The sequence below is a fragment of the Balaenoptera physalus genome (assembly GCF_965194825.1).
Source record: "Balaenoptera physalus genome assembly, chromosome: 14".
NCBI lineage: Eukaryota > Metazoa > Chordata > Mammalia > Artiodactyla > Balaenopteridae > Balaenoptera > Balaenoptera physalus.
The window spans coordinates 46,996,995-47,019,161 of record NC_138893.1 but is presented as its reverse complement, the minus strand read 5'-3'; the positions used below and the strand labels follow the sequence as shown (position 1 = coordinate 47,019,161).

Genomic DNA, 22,167 nt, shown 5'->3' with positions numbered 1-22,167 from the left:
CCCCGACGGAAGGCTGGGACAGGGAGAAGGATGTGGGTGGATTAAGTCAGAGAGGGCTTTCACGAAGCCGTGAACCCCGCAGTCTCTCTGGCTAGGGGACGCCTCACACTCACTCCTCCATATACCTCCTCGCATGCAAGTTCACGGTCACCGCCACGCTGCTGGCAGTCACACAGGGCACCAGCAAGTTTCATCAGCCACTCTGAGTCAGCGCTTCACTCTCTGTGCTTATTACCTCCACGGGCCTCAAGAGGGCTGTGTATCCATTCCGTTTGCTCTGCCACTTGTAAACACTGGGGAGAGCGCTGCCACAAAAGGCCGTTCACGTGGCTGTGTGTTCATCCCAGCGCCAGTCCTGAGGCTCTGCTGGGGTTTTGGAGCAGAGGGGTCTGGGGCGTGAGTATCTGCATGCCGGGCTGCTTCTTCCTCTGACCTGTCTGTGGAGAATCAGCCAGAGCCTCTCTCCCAGGGAGGGGAGCAGTCACAGCATCTATTAAATATTTAGGGTTAATTGCTCACATCGATGGAGGCCTGCCTCCATCTGCACAGAGTGTCCAAAACCTAATTTTGCTGCTCAGTGAAAAGTGGCAGAGGTATAAGTAACCAGGGTGCCTCCCATAGATGAAAGCATTCCTGTTTCCGCTCGCGTGGGACTCCTGGGGACTTAGGCCCTCAGGCCCTGTCACAGGGATATGGTGGTGATCCTTTAAGCCTGACTCCAGTGCTGTCTGCTTGGTGCAAATAATGAAACAAACCAGAGAAAGCCCATGCTTACAATGGGAAACAGCGGTACCTGGCAGCCCATGTTGTAGGAAAGGTTTGCTAGTTTTAGAGGTGGACCAGGCAAAACCACGGGGCCGAAGCCAGGTGCTTAATGCTAGAGGCCCGTAAGTGACAGAGCGTGTGCCCCACAGTCATAAGAGCCAGTGTATTCACTAGCGTGTGTCAAGGACAGCAGATGGCCAAGTGGCCCTAAGGGCACCCTGATGTCCCATTGCCGGGATTCAAATCCCAGCTTGTCCACCCAAAGAGCTCTGTGGCTTTGGGCACTTTACCTAACCTCTCTGGATCAGCTTCCCAGGGCTGCCGTAATCAAGGACCACAGGCTGGGGGGCTTCAAACAGCAGAAATGTATTCTCTCCCAGTCTGGAGGCCAGAAGTCTGAAATCAAGGCATCTTTAGGGCCACCCCCCTTCTGGGGGCTCTAAGGAGAACCCTTCGTTGCCTCTCCTTGCTTCTGGTGTCTGTCGGTGTTCCTTGGGGCTGCATTACTCCACTCTCTGCCTTTATCATCTTCTCCTCTGTGTCTGTGTCTTCTCCCCTTCTGTCCCTTAGAAGAGCACTTGCTATTGGAGTTAAGACCCAGCCGGATAATCCAGGATGCTCTCATTTCCAGATCCGTACATCTGCAAAGACACTTTTTCGAAGATGGTCCCATTGCAGGTTTTGGGGGTTAGGACATATTTGGAGCGGGGGCTGCCATTCAACCTACTTCACTCTCTTAAGTCTCAATTTCCCTGAATGTATATTGGAGATAGTACAGATGCTACCTTTGCTCCAGCCACAGTATCCTTGCTGTTACTTGAACCAGCCAGCCTCTTCCCCGGAGCCGTTACACTCAGCTCTCTCCTGGGTCTGAGCTCTCTTCTTCCAGGGAGCAGGGCACACCCTCACTTCCCTCCTCTCTGCTCACCTCATCAGTGAGGCCTTTGCCTGAGGACTTGGCATTCCATCACTTGGCTGCATTTTCCTCCTTAGTACCTGTCACCCTCTAGCTGCTAAATATTTACTTACTGATTTATTTATATTCTACTTACACCCAGTAACATCTAAGCTTGTAGAGAGAGAGAATTTTTCCATTTAAATTCAGTGCTGTATCCTCAACACCTAGGACAGCATCTGGCACACAGGAGGTACTTGATAAATGTTTGCTCGATGAATAAATTCATGGATGGGTGGCAAGGATTAAATGAAATACGAAATGTACAAACATTTAGGACAGTTACCCACATGTGGGAAGTGCTTAGTTAATTATAATAATTAATGATTATTATAACCCTGTGTGTTTGTATAGTTTTCTTTGTAAGGATCCACTAATGCAGGGATCCATGGGATGGAAATTGTAGGGCACCAAAGGGATGTATTCTGCGCCATCTAGGAATTAGCACAGATCTTTTGGGGGACGACAGGGGATAGGGAGGGGAGAAGAGTGATTTATAATGTTGTTCCTTCTGCTGATTGGGGGGAATTGGAACAGCAATGGCTACCTAGTCAAAGACATTCTTTTGTAGAAAAGATTCTCTGAGCTGGGTGCTGGAATGATGGGCAGGTTGCAATTTGGCAAACGGAAAGTGGAAAAATGCCCCTTGCACAGGGCAAAGTCCAGGCAAGGCTGGACTGCAGGAGATAAGGCCGCCAAGAATGAGGCAGGGGGAGCAGCTGGGTGTTGGACCAGGTAGGGAGGGTGGGGGGACTCATCGAGTTCACAGAAGGGGTCAAATCAAAGGCAGTTACTCAGAGCATAGATTATCGATAACAGAGTATATATGGTGTGACCTTTCAGGGATTTGAAAAAAACTGGTGGATATTATAGGCTTTCCCTCTGGATAAATGTTATGTGGGTGTATTTTTGTGTTGTGATTCAGAGGGTTCACAGGTCTGATAAAGCCCAGCTTAGGAACCCCTGCAGAGGATGTGATTGAGGAAAGGGACTGCTCCTAAACTTTGTGGGAATTATCCAACTTCCTGGGGTCTCACAGGGTGACTTCTTACTTTTTATTGTCTTCCCTACTCATCCCCTAAAGATCTGTGCCCTCGTCCTCTTTTCTATATTGCTAATGATGTATTTTACAGTTAGAGCCTAGAGCACTATGATCTTCCTTACTCATACAGTGAGCAGAGAAAAGAAACTAAATTAAACACACACCCTTTCATTTTTGTGATCCAGTCCAACATGCCTAGCCAAGTTGAAATTGAATTTGGTGATTCTTCTTCAATTTTCTGTACAGCAGAGGCACCTGGAGCAGCTGTCATGACAAGATGATGTTCCCTGCCAGGTTACAGTATGACATAACTATTTGTCTCACTGAATTAATGATGAAAAGCCATCTACTTCTAAATAGACAAAAGACTGTTTAAAGGCATTCTATAGTGTAGCAGTAGCCTGTGCCCTTGTGACCCTCTTTCTGGAACTCCTAGGTGCCAGTATGCTGGGGGTGGTCAAAATTTTTTCTCTCTACCCACACAAGGATGGTTGCATAAACTGGTCATTTAGCGCAACCGTCTGTTGGCATCCTTTAGTCAAAGGACATTTTACATATAGCATGTCAAGCTTGTAGAATTAATGAGGTTGGGGACTGACTTTTTAAAAAGACCCGGGGCTTCGCTTTCAGGGTGTTTTCAGTCCATGGTGTGTCAAGCCTGGAGGCTGTCCATCTGTCAAGAGTGATACTGGAGGCCGACTCTATTAGATTTTATAGAAGCCTGACCCAAGGAGGAGAGATGAGTCAAGGTTGGGAGGCTCAGCATCCATCAGTTTCCTCCTATTCAAAGTATTTAAAAGTGAAAGCTCTGGGACTGATGTCCTGCGTTCAAGTCCACACTCCTCCACTGAGCCACTAAGTGACCTTGAACACGTTTCTTTGCCTCTCTGTGCCTCCATTTCCTTATCTGTACAATGAGGGTTATACTTGCACCTACCATGTAAAGTTGTGAGGCTTCATTGAAATAAAGTATGTAAACTGCCTAGAAAAGTACCTGACATGCAGCGCCCATGTGGGAAATGCTCAAGGAGAGTTAGTTGTCATCATATGATCCACGAGTAATTGAGCTGCTTCTCTCTGCTAGTTCCTTTACCTGAGCTGTCTTGTTCTATCTTTTGCAAGAAACTTGAGAGTCGGATATCACTGTCCCCAATTTACAGATGGGAACATTGAGCATTACAGAGGTTAAACAACTTGCCCCGGATCATGGAGCTAACAAGTAGGGGGAATCCTACTGACTCCTGAGTCTGTGCGCATTCTACCCTGTGTGCTGTGTCTGATTCTGGGTGAGAGTGGATTTATGGACTCCTTCAGAATAAGAGATCTTTTTTTTTTTAATGGGTAGGAGAACGGGATGACATGGAGAATGGGATGACATGGAAAGTGGGAGAGGGAGAAATTCCCAGAGTGGGAAAATTGCTCTAGAGTGGTTGGGCTGGGATTTCGACTTCTAGGCTAAAACATTCCTTCTGCAATTGAGATGGATGCTGTCTAGTCCAGCACTGTCTGATTAGAAATATATGGGAGCCACATAATTTTCCAGCAGTCAATAATGTGAAAAGAAACAGTGGAGATTAATTTTTTTAATAAATTTTCTTTAGCTGAGTTAAATAGAACTATCATTTCAACAGACGATCAATAAAAATAATGGGCTATTTTGCCTCAGTTTTTTTTTTTTTTTTGTAGTAAGTCTTTGAAATCCAATGTGTATTTCACACTTAAAGGCATATCTCAATTTGGACCAGCCACATTTTGAGTGTTTAATGTTAGTTAAATATGGCTAGTGGATACCATAGTGCCCAGTGGAGGTCTAGTAACCTGTCTGTCACATATTTTCAGTTCATTTGGGGGTGACGGTAACTTTTTTCACCATAGAAATGCATATCTGTTTTATCAAAGGACAATAGGTAAAAAATTCCACCTGTTCTGGAAGGCAATTATTTTATAATGTTATGGTACTGGGAATATGTGCAGTGTCACAGGCTGACCTGATCCATATTAAAACTCTGATCATCTAAAAGGAAGGGAGGACTGTGGAAATCTGTCCACAGAAATAGAAGAGGCACCACAAGAACTTTTAGGTCTTTGAACTGTGATTCTTGGTAATTCTGAAATAATCATGGCTGTTGACCCTAGAGTCAAAGAGACTTAGGGGGCTTCCCTGGCGGCACAGTGGTTGAGAATCTGCCTGCCAATGCAGGGGACACGGGTTCGAGCCCTGGTCTGGGAGGATCTCACATGCCGCGGAGCGACTAGGCCCGTGAGCCACAATTGCTGAGCCTGCGCATCTGGAGCCTGTGCTCCGCAACAAGAGAGGCCGCGATAGTGAGAGGCCTGCGCACCACGATGAAGAGTGGCCCCCACTTGCCGCAACTAGAGAAAGCCCTCACAGAGAAACGAAGACCCAACACAGCCATAAATAAATAAATGAATGAATGAATGAATGAATGAATAAATTAAAAAAAAAAAAAAGAAATGTCACAGGGCAACGATTAATCCCAGTTTCTTTAAAAAAAAAAAAAAAAAGAGAGACTTAGGGTGAGAAAGTATCATAGCAAACATTCTCCTTGAGCCCCAGAACCGTATTGTTTCAGAGATAAGGGTGTGAGTTCAGGGAGAGGAAGACACTTTGCCTGAGTTTCCTGGATCAGAAGTCTGAGATTAAGAGTGCGCCCTGGCTCCTGCTGGCTCCTGATCTCCTTCCGTAAACTCACATATCCCCTAACTGGGAACCCTGGAACTGGCTAGAGACAGCCCTCTTCTTTTTTAAAATTGAATTGTAGTTGATTTACGACGTTGTGTTAAATTAAAATGTACAGCAAAGTGATTCAGTTATACAGATATATGCATCCTTTTTCATATTCTTTTCTATTATGGTTAATCACAGGATATTGAATATAGTTACCTGTGCTATATGGTAGGTCCTTGTTGTTTATCCATTCTATATATAATAGTTTGCATCTGCTAACCCCATATCCCACTCCTCCCCTCTCCCACCCCACCTCCCCCTTGGCAACCACAAGTCTGTTCTCTAAGTCTGTGAGTCTGTTTAGAGATTGCCCTCTTCTTCACATCTCCTTCATTCCCAACTGCAAATAGGCCATTGTTATATGGTGTACAGGCACCATGGGGCTCAACGGCTGGGTCACGCTCTCTCTCATTTCTGTGACAACAGCATGTGGCACATGCTTTGGTGCCATCTTCATGTCCCTTTGCACATATGGGTGTGTGCACCTCTGCCGAGTTTGGTGGCATTCGTGGTCCTTAATTTGGGAGCAAGGGCGCCACTTTTCTTTGAATGTGGTACCTATGAAAAGGTGGATTAATCCACTGCTTGAGGCTTTTGAGTCTTTAGTTTAGAACATAAGTCACGGTGGGGGCTGGCAGATCGCTTCTTGGACTCAGTTCTATATGTCTTAAACATTAACACTTAGACTGATAAACAAACACATTGCCCTCCCCTCAAAAAATTGTTTTTAAGGTCTCATTTTCTGGAGGTAGATGAGCTAGCAAGCAATCCCCGGCTTCCATCTGTCCATCTCAAGCACTAGCCTTTAGTAAAGGTCCGGGAGAGGCCAGCTTCTGATCGGGTGTGATGTCTCCACATGAGCTTTCCCCTGGAATTTCTTTTGGATTGGGGTCCTCACAGAGCTAAATGAATTTGCAGTTGTCTTGGTGTAAGAGGAACCAGGAATCCTTTACAGTGGATGGTACCCTTGCATTGCAACGTTACCTCAGTTCCCTCCCTCCCCTCTTGCTCCATTTCACCCACCCCCAGCCTGGCAGTGTGGGAGACATTCTGCTCTTGGAAAAGCAGCGAGGCTTCTCAGCCACTGCTCCTGTATGCCTGGCCTCAGGACCTGCAGCGCAGGGGGGCTTCAGATCGAGGCGTTCCTGGTTAGGGTGTTTATATGCCCACTTCCTGGCCACATTCTCCTGGATACCTTCCCTGACCCTCCTCCCTGGATTGGGTGCCTCTCCTCTGCTTACCACTGATGTCTCATCCTTACACTGTGCTGTTGATTTGTTCCCAGCCTGGGAGCCGCTCGAGAGCAGAGACTACGTGCTCTTCCTGTTTCTGGATCTACACTGCCCAGCACTCGGGCTGCACTAAATAAAGGCTAAAAGAACTGAACTGAAGTACCAATAGCCCCGAACCAGTCCCAGCCCCAGCCCCGCCTTGTCCTGTTGCTTTCCATGTATTGAGTTGTCTATCCCCCCCGCCGCTGGGGAATCCTGTAACTTTTCATCTGTTTTGCAAGCTGTTGTCTGGACCATTTATTTCCTCCTCTAATTGTTCTGTCAGTGACCTTTCTGGGAGACCTTTGGATTTATTAATTTTTTTGTTTGCCAAGAAAACCCTGATAATAATTGCTAAGACTTCCCAGAAGTTATTAGTTTACAAATTTTAATGACATTCATGATTTATTTATGTGCTTCCCTCCCTCTACAGCTGTTCACCCCAATTCCTTAGTGGAATCCCTGCTGAATCTGAGTGAATTAATGGAAACAAAACTGCAGATTGGAATGACATTTTTTTTTCTAGGCTGTTAATTAAAAGCTTTCCATCCTATTCGCTAGACTCTTCATATGTGAGGTCCCAAAGGCTGGGCAGGTACAGGCTGTGAAATCCTCCCTCTAGAACTGGGGCCTTTGTCTGTTGGCTTTCAGTGGTAATAAATCTGGTGAAAACTCCTGAATTGGTCACAGAGCATTCGGTTGAACAGATATTAACTGAGCATTCATTATGTAAGCAGTCCTGTGCTCATTGCTGGGTGATGCCGAATAAGTATGTCGTGATTGCTATCCTCGAGGAATGTTTAGTTCAGTTGAAAGGTAAGATTAATGCATATAGGAAACAATGTCAGGCATATGCAAGTATATATATGTATATGCAAAACACATTGCATTCTGTGATGAGTGGCCCTACTGTAGAAATACTTATATTTTTATTATTATCACACCTCATTCCGTGAGGATGCAGAGCAATTCTAGGAATGAATTAGAGAAATGATCAATGTGTCTCATGTATTTTGTTTTGCTGTTTAATATAAAACATCTTATTTCTCCATTAGGGTGTGAAACTTTTCAGAGGAAAGACTGTTTCATATGAGAACTAGTAGTTTCCATAATTCTCAGAAACACCTGGTAACAGATGGAATTGAGTATGTGTAGTGGTTAAAGAAGTGGGTCCTGAATTCAAATTGCCTGGATGTGAATCCCAGATCTATTGCTTGCTAACTGTACCACCTTAAGCAGTGTTTTCATTTCTGTAAGCTTTGGTTTACTTATCCATATAGTGGGATGATAGTAAGACCTATCTCATGGAAGCTTTGTGAGGATTCAGTGAGATAATGCATGGAATGCAAAATGCCTACTATCTACTTAGTACTTACTGTAATAATTATTATTTGTTCGTAGGCTCATATCCTCCTAGCCCAGCAGCTTCTACCAGGCTCCTGAGGACAGTTGTGCTGATATCTTTAGGAGGGTGGGGTGCAGAACATACCTAGAGTCCTAAGCACGTGGTGCCTGGAAATGATACATTTCTATTGAGAGAATGTTCTGGAGTCTTCTCCTTTTTTTTTTTTAATGAATTTTTATTGGAGTATAGTTGCTTTACAATGTTGTGTTAGTTTCTGCTGTACAACAAAGTGAATCAGCTATACGTATACATATATCCTCTCTTTTTTGGATTTCTTTCCCATTTAGGTCACCACAGAGCATTGAGTAGAGTTCCCTGTGCTATACAGTAGGTTCTTATTAGTTATCTATTTTATATATAGTATCAATAGTGTATATATGTCAATCCCAATCTCCCAATTCATCCCATCCGCCCCTTCCTCCTGGTATCCATACGTTTGTTCTCTATGTCTGTGTCTCTATTTCTGCTTTGCAAATAAAATGATCTACACCATTCTTCTAGATTCTATATGTGTTAATATACGATATTTGTTTTTCTCTTTCTGAGTTACTTCACTCTGTATGACAGTCTCTCGGTCCATCCACGTCTCTACAGATGACCCAATATTATTCCTTTTTATGGCTGAGTAATATTCTATTGTATATATGTACCACATCTTCTTTATCCATTCTTCTGTTGATGGACATTTAGGTTGCTTCCATTTCCTGGCTATTGTAAATAGTGCTGCATTGAACATTGGGGTGCATGTGTCTTTTGGAATTATGGTTTTCTCTGGGGATATGCCCAGTAGTGGGATTGCTGGGTCATATGGTAATTCTATTTTTAGTTTTTTAAGGAACCTCCATACTGTTCTCCATAGTGGCTGTATCAATTTACATTCCTACCCACAGTGCAAGAGGGTTCCCTTTTCTCCACACCCTCTCCTGCATTTATTGTTTGTAGATTTTTTGATGATGGCCATTCTGACCAGTGTGGGGTGATACCTCATTGTAGTTTTGATTTGCATTTCTCTAATACTTAGTGATGTTGAACATCTTTTCATGTGTTTGTTGGCCATCTGTTTGTCTTCTCCTTTAGATACTCATCTGTGCTTGGCAAAAGGGAAAGGTTAATATATTTCTTGGTTTTTCTACATCAGCTGCAGCTGCTGCTGATTTTGGGTGTAGGATGCCAAGCACAATCTGATTTAAGTTCCCCTAACACAGTGTTGAGTTAACTCATCCATTGCTGGTTATTTTCTTTTTAATGCAAGTGTTGGGGGAGGTAAGCCCATTGAAGAGCTTTGTTCTTCCCAAGTAATTAACATGGAAGGCAGGATGGGGTCATCCATATTTCTCAGATTTGGTGTAGCCTCAGAATTGCTTGTGGATTTGTTAAAAATCTAGATTCCTGGCCCCTAACGAAGAGATTCCAGTTTGGTAAGGCTGGTGTTACTCAGGATGTATACTTCTAAAAGCTCTGTGGTTGGTTCTGATTTTCAGGTAAGGTTGGGAGCCACTGAGCTCAGAGGAAGCTTGGGTTCTAGGCCCATCTCAGTTGCTAATTAATCGAATTACTCATGCCATCCTTCTGTTTCCTCATAAAGGTATTCGATGAAGTGATCTCAAATCCCTTTCAACTCCAAGTCCACAGACGCTACCAACCTGGGAAGTCAAACAGGGAACACACACAGGATTTATGGTGCCCAGCAGATACCTTTTATGAGCTAACAGCCCCACTTGTGAGAACGTCCACCCTCCTTAAGGAAAACTAACGTGCTGTTTGTTCATGGATGGATAGTAGCCAATGGGCAGGTGTCAGCCAGAACACCTGTCCTAACTACTTAATTTCAATTCATTAAACATAAAGAGCAGCATTCAATCTATGAAACCCTTTGCTCCCCCCAAAAATAGAATGAGAAAGGAGTTTGCCCTAAATATCGAGACCTCAGACATCTTACTTTGCTGGAGAATAGAGCAACGCGAACACTGGAGAAACAGATCTGGTTTACAGATTTAATGTTTTCCTATTTATTATGGGAAAGAGGTTTCTTTTTTATGGCCTAGTCTTTTTCTTCCACCCTGACATGTGTAAATCTTGATTTTTGTCCAGTGGCTGAGAACATAATCCTTTCGTATGGATTGTGTCTGTGGATTGTTATTTTATGTTGTTTTCCCTTCCTTCCAAATGCTGTGCCATTTTATCACAATCACAAATAACCCCACCATTTGGAGAAGGGGTGTGAAATTCTGCCCATCCCTCTCCACACCCTGAGTTCCCTCTCATTTTCTCAGTAGTAGATTCGTTAGCCTTCTAATGAAGTTAATAAGTAAACAGAATCAGACAGTTCCTTCTAAAATAACATTTATAAATGGATGCATTTCCCGACTCTCTAAGGTAAAGCCTTAATTCATTTCCCTTCCAGATGTCCACATGTGTAAAACCATGATAGGTGGGCCCCTGGACTGTGGTTTGAAGCCAAAAAGGAAATATTTCAATTCACATGGAACCTATCTATTTCCAAGTTTATAGGAGAGTGGATTTTTACATACTCCATTCCTGCTATATATATATATAATGACTATAAAGATTAGGTAGTCAGGCTTTCATAGTTACTTTATCATCCTTTGGTGGCCAATTACTTTATTGGACATAGACTGTAAATGTCATTAGAAGGCTTTTGGCAACTTCCCCATGAAGACCACTATCTAGACTTCATTTGGGGAGCCATAAACTGGTAAAAAGGCCTCTTCTTAATGTTACATGTCTGTGACGTTTCTTTTCAGAAATCATTGAACTTATAAAGGAAATATTTCACAGCTTACTTTTGCTTCCAAATGGTTTGTGCCCAAGTTAAAGCTAAAGTCAAGTATGAAAAGGCAATACGTAGAGTTTATCTTCTAAAAGATTTTCCTTTCAGTGGCACTGATATCTTAAATTGGTATAATATTTGTAGTCATTGCCCACACGAAGTATGGCATGTCTCCTATTTCTAGGAGGAATGGGAGGCCTGTGTAATTAAACATTCCATTTTACAGATGGATAAACTGATTTCTTGAGTAGGTTGGTGGTTGGTGATTTCAGATCTGGTGCCCAGATCTAGGTATCCCAATTCTCAGCAGCTTCAGGCTCTTGCTCTTACATTAGTAATCAGTCTTTCCTGGCCTTTCCAGCTCAGCAACCATTTATATTTCATAAGAGATCTATGGCCAAGGGACTACTTTGGGGACCAGGAATGGGTTTCCTTGGATATTTGTCTAAGTGATTTTCAGTTGTGGTGGATCATGAGAATCATCTGGGAAATATAAGAAAAATGAGTTTCCTGGGCCTTATTCCAAACCTACTGAATCAATTTCTGGGATCAAGATCTAGGAACTTATGGTTTTAAAGAGCTCCCCACTTGATTTTGATATAACCACTGACCTAAAAGACTTCATGGCCATTTTTATTTCTGAAAGGTCCATGAAAACTTATTTTGGGGAATCTTCCCCTTACCCATTTTTACCTATTTTCCTTATGGCTGGCTCAGAATGACAAGCACAGTCATTCATGCAAAAATACATGGTTGCACCCTCGTCTTCATAAATGACAACCATAAAGGTTAGGAATTGGAATGAGCTCTAGCACTTATTAATTAGCTCACATTCTGTCAGTATCAGGCTTGTTTAATTGGGCAATTAACATTGATTTTAGATAATGGTGCCACAGGAGAATGTTCATAAGGTTCTGGTCTCCATGGAGTTGTGTTGAGATAAACTCTATGAAGTTGAGTTTTTAGCTGGAAAGCTAGGCTTCCTGAAGGTCGAAGAGCACAACAAATGGGGAATGGTTTTCAGGTGACTTTGGAAGGCTTTCTGTTCGTAATTTTTGGTTGCAAGCAACAGAAATCATCACTAACTTGGGCACCATATAGGATTCATTGGAAGGATACTGGTATAACTCAACATTTGGAGGAAGAGATAATATAAAAAACTTCCCTCTTACTGCTGCTTTTGCTTCATTCCATACGTTTTGATATGTTGTGTTTTCATTTGTCTTGAGACATGTTCTAATCTCTCTTTTGCTTTATTCATTGACCCATTGGTTGTTTAAATGTGTATTGTTTAATTTTCATGTATTTGCAAATTTTTCAGCTTTCCTTTTGTTATTGATTTCTTGTTTCATTCCATTGTTGTAGGATGGAATGTTCTGTGTATGTCTGTTGGGTTCATTTGGTCTATAGTGTAGTTCAAGCCTGCTGTTTCATTATTGACTTTGTCTGGATAATCTATCAGTTATTGAAAGTGGGTTTTTGAAATTGTGTCCTATTTTTGCATTACTATTTATCCCTTCAGACCTGTTCATGTGGCTTTATATATTTAGGCACTCTGATGTTGAGTACATATATATTTATAATTTTTATATCTTCCTGTTGAATTGACTCTTTTATGTAATTATGTAATGATCTTCTTTTTCTCTTGTGACAGTTTTGACTGATATAAATTTAGCCACCCCTGCTCTCTTTTTGTTATCATTTGCATGGAATATCTTTTTCATACCTTCACATTCACCTTATATGTGTCCTTAAATCTAAAGTCAGTCTCTTGTAGATAGCATATAGTTAGATCTTGTTTCTTTACTTTTTAAAAAAATTTATTCAGCTACTGCATATCTTTTTGTTGGTGAGTTTAATCCATTTAAATTTAAAGTAATTATTGATAAGTAAAGAGTCACTTTTGCTATTTTGTTAATGGTTTTCTGTCTGTTTTGTAGTTCTTTTGTTCTTCTCTTCCTCTCTTGCTGTCTTCTTTTCTTATTTGATAATTATTTGTAGTAATATACTTTGATTATTTTGTCTTTATCTTTTTGTTTCCATTCTAGGTTTTTTCCTTTGTGGTTACCATGAAGTTTGCATTAAACTTTTTACAGTTATAACAGCCTATTTTAAGCTGATAACAACAATCACATACAAAAACTCTACACTTTTACTTTCTTCCCCAACACTTTGTCTTTGATGTGAGAATTTACTTGTTCGTATATCATGTAGCCATTACCAAAATTTTGGGTTATAGCTGTGTTTTGGAAAGATGTGTTTAGAAAGGGTGATTTAGTGTGGGAAGAAAATTGTAGGCAGGGAGGATCAGTTCTGAGACTGTTGTGACATTCTTATGCTTTTTACCACTATCTATCTATCCGTCCATCTATCCATATGTGTCTTTGCTTCTATGTTTATTTGCCTACCTTTGTAGAATGTCCAGTGATCTAATGTTATTTAATGGGTCAGGAACGAGGAAGGCAGGAAGCTGAAATTCAAACTTGCTTGAGGGAAACCAGAAACTTCCTTGCCATCCCCCTGAATCTCTGACTGGCTCTCAGGTGTATAAACATGAATTCTATGCCACTGAAGTTAAGGTATGATGACTAGCTCATCAAGTCAGACCTGGTGAAGGGCCATCAGGAACCAGGCATGATTTACTGGCTTACTATACGCAAAGGTCAACCTTCAGCATTCTGGAAGCGTGGGGCAGAGGACAAAGGAAGTGATTGACTTCCTAAGGTTATTCCATTTCATTCCTCGCTGTGGGGATATGGAAGACAGGATTGTAACAATGCAAACTGGAAAGAATTTGGAGTTGGAGCAAATTCTGATTACTCTGATACTATGATACCTTCTGTTGGCATTCCCTTTAAACACACCTGCCTGAATTCTCTAGGACATCAGAATTGAGATGTTGTATAAGATTTTGTCTGGCCAGCAAGGAAGAAACAATAAGTTTCCTAAGCTTCTAAGTTTTTTTCTTATTTTGCATATTTAAATTTTTATGCAATAATTTCACTAATAAAAAATGAAGAGTACTATAAAAAAGTAGCCACCATCTTAATCCTGTTTAAAACCATTGTTAAGTTTCTATATATATATACCTATACATTTTTTACCTATACAATTTTACATAATTGTGACTCTCTTGTATAAACAATTTTGTTTCTTATTTTCATATAATATTTAACTTAGCATTTTTCTATGTTATTCAAAATATTTTACAAACATAATTGTGATGTTTGCATAATAGTGTATTGTATTGCTGTTCTGTAATTTACTTAACTATATTCATTCCTCTATTTTTAGAGATTTAGATTGTCTTACAGTTTTTCACTATTTAAAAATGTTGCCATGAATATCTAGATACATAAATCTTTGTTTCTGTCTGCATTTTAGATGATTTTCTTAGGATAGACTTCTAGAGGAGAAATTTTAAGACTCAGCATACTTGTTCAGTTGGTTATGAAAAGGTGCGTTTCTGCAACTCTTATGCTGGTAAAGAAATCTCTGAAATTTAAAGAGAAAAGTTATCACAGTTTCCATTGTGTATATATGTGTGTGGTATATGAATACTGCACGTATGCATTTTTATGCTTTAGGGTCATTAGTATTCCTAAAATTATCGTAAAATTATTGGAATAAGACTTGGGTAATGAGATTCTGGAAAATGATGTATCTGTAGTCTCCAAGAAGAACATACATGTCCCCTGCTGAGTGAGCATACGCAGGCCCATCTGAACTGATAAAATGAAAACAATAGCAATCACACCAATAATAGTAGCTAACACCATTGTAAAGCAATTATACTCCAATAAAGATGTTAAAAAAAAAATAGTAGCTGCTCACACTTACTGAGCACTAACTATACACTGATTGAAGTGCTTTACATATGTTTTTACTCAGCCTTATGAAAAATCGGTTAGGTAAAGACTGCTGTCATCCCCATTTTACAGCTGAGGAACCTCAGGGCCAGAGAGTTTAAATGACTTTCCCAAGGCCATGCACTTAGTAGGTAGTACAGCTGGAATTTGGATCCAGACGCTCGGATACTAGAGCCTGTGCACTTAATCCTACTCTAAGCAGTCACTGAGGAAGACCTGACTGAGGTTGGAAGTTGTTATCGGAGTTTCAACCAGTCTAAGATTTATAATGCTCTCCGTGCAAGACCTTGGTGCAAGACTCATGTGGAGGAGGGAGACTACAGGAAATTCCTCCTGGATGATACCCATGGCTCCTCCAACCCAGGGCATGATTTGCGATGGAAGCTTCAAGGGTAGGAACATGGGAGGGTCTAGTCTCTTCCTTTCTGTAAAGGTTTGGAATAGGGCTCATCTCCCCCACAATTCTCTTAATAACCCCTGAGGGACTTGTCGAGCAGAAGCTTACCTGTTCTGTACCTGTCTTACCTGTTACCTGTACCTGCTTGCCTACAGGTTCTTGAGAATCACTGTACAGAGAGGTTAAAAGCACAGACTCTAGTGTATACTGCCTGGGTTCGAATCTCAGCTCTGCCACTTCCCAGCTGTGAGCTTTGGGCAGTGACTTCTATGGGCCCCACGTCATCATTTCTGGAGTAGGAGTGATGACAGTACCTGCCTCACTGGGAGGCTGAGAGACGCCCTGAGTTACTAGTGGTAACGTGTTTGGAAGAGTGCTGGCTCACAGCACATGTGCTTTGTGAGTGTTTGCTTCAGTTTCTGGACTGCTCTGCCTTTTGCCCTTATCCCTCAAGGCTCCAGTCCAGTCTCCTGCCTGCCAGGACTTATTCCTATGTTTCCCAGACGCAGTCAGCAGATACTTGTGGAGCGCTCCCACATGCTAGATCCCATGGGTGGAGGGGGAGCGAACAGGCCGGCTGCCTGCTCCTTTCCTGCTTCCCTTCAGAGTGGAGGCCCAGGGACCCAGGACTCTCCACAGTGGGTGAGAGAAAGTGTGGGCTCCACGAGGCAGTGAGAGGGCAGGAGCCCCCCCAGCGGGAGGATTGTGGAGGGCTTTCCTGGGTGTATTCGTTTCCTAGGGCCGCTGTAACCAATACCACAGACTAGGTGGTTTAAACCATAGAACTTTATTGCCTTGCAGTTCTGGAGGCTGGAGGTCTAAGATCAAGGTGTGAGCAGGGTTGGTTCCTTCTGAGGGCTGTGAGGGAGAATCTGTTCCATGCCTCTCCCCTAGTTTCTGGGATTGGCTGGCAATCTTTGGTGCTCCTTGGCTTGTGGAAGCATCACCCCATCCCTGCCTTCCTGCTCACACGGCCTTCTGCCTTGTGTGTATCTGCATCCAAATTTCCCCTTTTTATAAGATTATAAATTGGATTATTTTATTTTATAAATTGGGTTATATTGGATTAGCTCACCCCACCCCACTCACGTATGACCTCATCTTAACTAATTACATCTGTGACAAACTTGTTTCCAAATAAGGTCGCATTCTGAGGACTTGAAGGTATGAATCTTTGTGGGGGATGCAAGGCAATCCGCACCAGCTGGGAAGTGCCCATAGCTGGGGCTGAAGGATGAGACAGAATTAACTGGGAGCTGAGGGGCTGGAGAGGAGAGGGGGGGGAACTATTCCAGTCAGGCCTGTGCAAAGGTCCTGTGGTGGGTGGGAGCTTCCCTTTTCAAGGAGCCAGAGTAAGCTAGTGGGTGAGGGGGAGTGGTCTGTGAGATGTGGGAGATGGCAAGAGGCACGCCCGTGGTGTCTGGTCAGCCATTTAAAACACGTTGGGTTTTACTTTGGGCACATGGGGTACACCTAAAAGGCTTTAAGCAGGAGTGTGCCATCATTTAATGAATGCTTTAAAGATCTATTATCATTGAAATTTTGCTTAATTTTTTATTACTGGTTTTGTATCATTGTGAATGGAACATTTTTTTTCTTTGTTTTGTTGGCTACTTGTAATTCCTTACATGTATGTTTCTTTTCATGCGTTCTGTATGTTTATATGTTAGTGGCTTGTTTTCCTTATCATTTATACATTTTTTAGTATAATATATAAACTGAAAGCATTGTTGAACCTGATACCAATATTTCCCCCATTCTGTTTTTTCCTGTTATCATAGTTTGGCTTTTCATAAAGTAGGAGTTTTACATTTTGTGAATAATCAAATCTGCTAATCTTTATTTTTAAAAAACCACATTCCTTCTTAGTTTTATTTAAGATTGAAGAGCTCTCACCTTTTCAATCTATTCTTACAAAGCAGGACATCATCCCTTAGATGGGAAACATGTGCTACAAATTGTTGACTAAGCTGTGACATTCATTTTGGGGAAATATCTGCTTGTTTTCTGATCAATTATCTCATCCAGTCCTCCCCCAAAACTTATGAAGTAGGTCCTACTATGCTTTTCTTATTTGAAGATGGGGAAACTGAGTTTTTTAATAAAGTGAGTAATCTGCTAAAGTTCACGCAGGTAGATTTGGGCTCTTAACCCAGATGAACAGCTCAGGACTTATTCATAATCAAGAAATTTCTCCACTGGAAGCTTCGAGTGGTTTCTTGGGTGGCCTCCACCCTGTCTCTTCAGAGTTTAGTACCCATTTCACAGATGGAAACTAGGAGGTTCCCAGCAGAGCACATGCTTCCATAGATTTTTGTTCTAGCCAGGCCACTGCCTCACTTCCCGACAGCCCTTACTTATGCCACGTGCCATTCTGGAATTCCCTCTTCTCTCCTCCTAACCACTTTCAGGACATATGTTCTACTTTCTTCCGGAGACTTTCTTGAGCACCCTAGCCCAGCATTCTCTCTCTTCTTTCTTTTGAGTCCCTTAGAATCTGCTTTTCTACCCACTTACCTGCTACTTGGTCGTACCACGTGTGGCTTCTTGAGATCACCCACAGCACGTGGCTGTGTGCTCTGAGTGTCATATGTGCTGAATAAATGTCTTTTGGGTAGCCAGATCCACCTGGGTTTCCTTGGTCTTGATACGGGGAGTCTACTGAAAGCCTGGCTGGGTCCAGCAGCCTCAGGTCCTGCAGGGACTCCAAGTGCCAGGCAGCCCCCAATAGACACTTAGTTCCTGGTGCCCCTTCTGCGCCTGTCACCAGCTTTGCAGTAGCAGTGTTTTCTGCTCTGTAGCCTGTCCTCTGTCACAGTTAGATGGTGTAGGATGGGATCAATGGATATTTTGGAGTGACAGCAATGTGTTGAAAGCCAGCCAGCTGAAAACTGAGAATGCACGCGCAGAATGCCACAGTTATCAAAATTCACTGGCCATTTTGAGGCAGTTGCCAGATTGTTTCATCAGGGTTGACAAAATGAAAGTTTCCAAGAGATTGGGGGATAAGTGGGGGTGGTATGTGCTTGGGGGCAGTTTTCATACTCGTTAGGGTATACCGAACGGCTGCTGTGCGCCAGGAATAGGGACTTTCTCATATTATCTCTAATCTAAACATGCTGATGGCAAGATGTGTAGAGAAGTGCTGGGTATCGTATGAGCTGAGCAGGATAGTACTACATGTGTATGGAAATGTTACGTGGAGTCCTGGCTTTGCTGTCTTGCTCAGAGATGTCAGAAGTTATTACATGTTTATAAAAGATTAAGATTTAAAAAATTAAGAGATTTTCCTCTGCTAGGGATCTGTAGGAGTTGGAGAGAGCTTAGTGTTACTGCACCCACAGCCCCAGAGCCCTAGCGAGCATGGCCTCCCTGGAATCACGGGATGGATGCAGCCACAGAGGGACCTGTCCAGCCTTGGGCATCTAAGTAAACCTCGTTGACCTTTTCATACAGACTGGCACCAAAGCCAGAGTCAGTCCTTTCAGGGTCCAGCTAAGGATCTCACTGGGTGGTACCATCTTTCTTTCACGGCCCTTTGCTGCGTGCTGTGATGGACGGCATCAGCCAGTGAGGGCTGGACCGGGGTGCTGCCAACATCTCTGCCTCAGAAATATCACTGGACCCGTCATTTTGCCCCTCATCGTCCACTATTAAAGCATCAGTGACGAGGTGAATGCACCGAGTTTATCTAGACCCGTAAGAGCACATGGTGGCGTGATAGTGCATGCCGCCCCAAATCACCAAAGGCAGTCTGGTGTTCCCTCAGTCTCTTTAGAACAAAGCAAGCTTTTTCCTGCCTGGGGACTTCACATCTGTCTGGAATACTCTCATTCTCCTCCTGCCCCTAGTCACATTTTTCACAAGCCTAGTTCTTCTTTACCTTTTATTTCTTCAATCTAAGCATCTCTTCTCCAGAGAGGTGTTACCCAGCCATCCTCTCTAAGAGAGGTTTCCGAGGTGGTCCCTCTCTCATTGTCTAACAGCACTAATAATTGTACAGCTTAAAGTCATTTCATTTTATGTCTTATGTAAGGGTTATTAGTTAGTTATTTCACTTCTGTGCCACCTTCCCCACTAAACAGAGATCCACTGAGAGCAGGGGTGTGTTTGCCTTATACAACATTCTTTCTCATCACCAAGCACTGTGCTTGGCACGCGATAGGAGCCATGTGACGAGAGGGAAGCAGGAGGTGGGCAGCGGGAATCCACAGGCAGAAGCCAGGGCAGGCAGGTAGACATGAGATTCCCAACTCCCTGGATAGCAGTTCTTGACAGAACCCCTTGTAGATCTCTTCCTTCGCACATTCTCTCAAGTAGATTGCTGACATTTCATGTAGGAGAAACATGTATCATCTAGCCTTCCCTCCAGATTGTAAGGATGAGGAAAGTGAGAATCAGAGAAGGGAAGTGACTTTCTTCATGTCACTTGGTTGGGGCAAGATACTGGACCAAAACTGAAACCATCACACTTTCAGATGGAAGGCAGGCAGCCTTGAAAGGTCTTGGGAGTCCCGTCCTTAGGGGCTTGTGACTAAACCCTTTGCCTTTGAACCAGAGAAGTGGGAAACTGAAGACATGGAGGTGATCAAATGCCGGGCTCTCACCCAGGAGAAATCTGGCTGAGTCTGAAAAGCCACTCTCCAAGAGGCCCTTGAAAGAACACGGCGTTTTTCTTTTCCCTAAAGTGAAGCTACAAGCTGAACACAATGCACCTGACAGCGAAAGTCGGGCTCTGTTTCAGAACACACCAGGGATGGAAGGCTCATGCATCTTTCACCTTCTCTGCACGGCTGGGCTTCACACACACAGGCTGACTGCAGTGCTTCTGTCCTTGGTCACGAGCCTTCATGGGAGGCAGATGTGTAGGGATCAGACAGTAGTTCTCTGTTCACGTCCCACATTCATCAGCTTGTGGCTGACACCTCATATGCATTATCCCTGAAATTTGAAAAGGAAGGGAGCAAGGAAGTGCATTTAAAATACAGCCAAAACAGTGAATAGTGCGTTTAAAAAAAGGTCTGAGAGGGAAAAGGGACACAATTGTGGTGGTTTCTTTTGAGGACCTAACGTTTGACTTAATGTTCAAGGTCAGGTACTTGAGGCAGAGAGGTCTGATCAAGAAGAAAAGACACAGATTAAGTAAGGTAAGGGAGCTATTAGGTGTTTATGTAACAGAAGTTAATAAGTCTACGTCACCTCACTGTACAGTAGAAACTAACACAATATTGTAAAACAACTGTGCCCCAATAAAAAAAAACACCTCAAAAAAAAAACAACTATTATGGTGGGAAAGTAACAGGATGGATATTTAAAATATGTAAAAAGATATATATTTCCAAAAAACAAATTATTTAATTGTGTTGACTACTCTGACTTATTGGATTTATTGATCCAGGAATTCTTTAGAATAATCAGAGTTGGGACCAGTCATGACCATCAGTAATTGTTATGTTTATAACCTTGAGTCCTTGAAGTTAAATCAGTCTAGATGCTTTGTTAGGCCATGTGAAAGAGTAGTTTTGGTGTTTGCGGAAACCTGAATTTGAACACTGGATGCCTCAGTTATTCTCTGTAAAATCATGGACAGATTATGTAACCTCTTTAATCTTCACATTAATGTCCTCATCTGGAAAGTGCGAACAGGGTTTATTTCAGAGTGTTAATGTGAGCATTAATTGAAATAATCTAGAGGTGCCTATTATAAGCGGGTGTTCATTCATTATTTCCATTTTTTTCTCTCAACAGTTTGGGAAAATGTGGCTCTAATGCTTGTGGAGTTCACATTTTTTGAATATCTCTTTACTAACTCAGGTGCTTTTTTCCACCCCCCCCCCCCAAGTCTCGTTTGGAGTATTTTAGTTTTGAACATGCACCCACAACACTGGTTCTTTGTGTAAACTTTAATATCAGGAGGAAGAATAAGGGTTTAGGAGGATTTTGTTGGTTGTTTAGAGTCATTGCATACCATTCTCTACGGAGGCGTTCACATCCTTGTTTTATTCCCATTTAACCCATACATTCCTGGAAGCCTCCTTACTGTGTGCTGAACCCCACATGGGGCAGTAGGGACCCCAGGCAGGGGTGGGGAAGATAGATAGACCATGTCCCTGCTCTCATGGAGTGGACACAAGAGTGGGGACCACAGGAAGCAGATGAGTAACGGTGATAACTGAATACGTACGGCGAGTGCCACCGGGTGGTATGATCGGTGGGCATGGGGGAGGGGTGGTGAGGGGGGCCAGCGAAAGAGTGTCGCTCGCCATCGGTTTCTACAAGAATGAAGTCACTAGCCACTGCGTTAGCTGACCTTTAACACACCCTGAAAGGAGTTCAGGATGGAGGTCAGGAATGGGGCACTCTGTGCTCTGGGAAAAACTGGCAGAACAGGCCTTCAGATAGTTAGATATTATCAGGAGAAAATTTTATGAACCCAGTTTCTTGCATCTTCTCATACCTAGAAAAGCACTAAAATCATTCACAGAGACATCTGCTCCTCGTGACTAGCAGCAACCTTCTACCAAGCTGCGTGCTTGGTTGCATGTACCCGCTTCACCAAAATCACATATATATCCTGACCTCCCCCCTTACCTCTTTGGAGCAGTTCCGCAGAGCCATCTGAGAGGCTGTCTCCCAGGCTATAGTCCTCAGTAAGCCCCAGATAAAACGAAACTCACAGCTCTCATGTTGTGGGTTTTTTGGGTTTTTTTTTTTCAGTCAACAGGGGGCACTTTTATTAGAATGGTCAGGGGTCACCTCACCTACGAGCAGGGCTGGGACTAGGGTGAGACAGAGGAGGCAGGTGAGGTGCCCAGGGTGCATTATCTAAGGAGGCACTCCTCCTTAGGGCCCTGCATGGGCCTCCTTACATTTCGTGCCTTAGACACCCTGCTTGCCTATCTCCTGCTGGTCCCAGCCCTGCC

The 22,167-nt window shown here is 42.9% G+C and overlaps 1 protein-coding gene across 4 annotated transcripts in view; it reads left to right on the top strand.

Moving 5' to 3' along the window:
- Positions 1 to 22,167, top strand: part of SORCS3 (sortilin related VPS10 domain containing receptor 3) — a 610,389-nt gene that overhangs the window by 192,090 nt on the left and 396,132 nt on the right. The window lies entirely within an intron of this gene.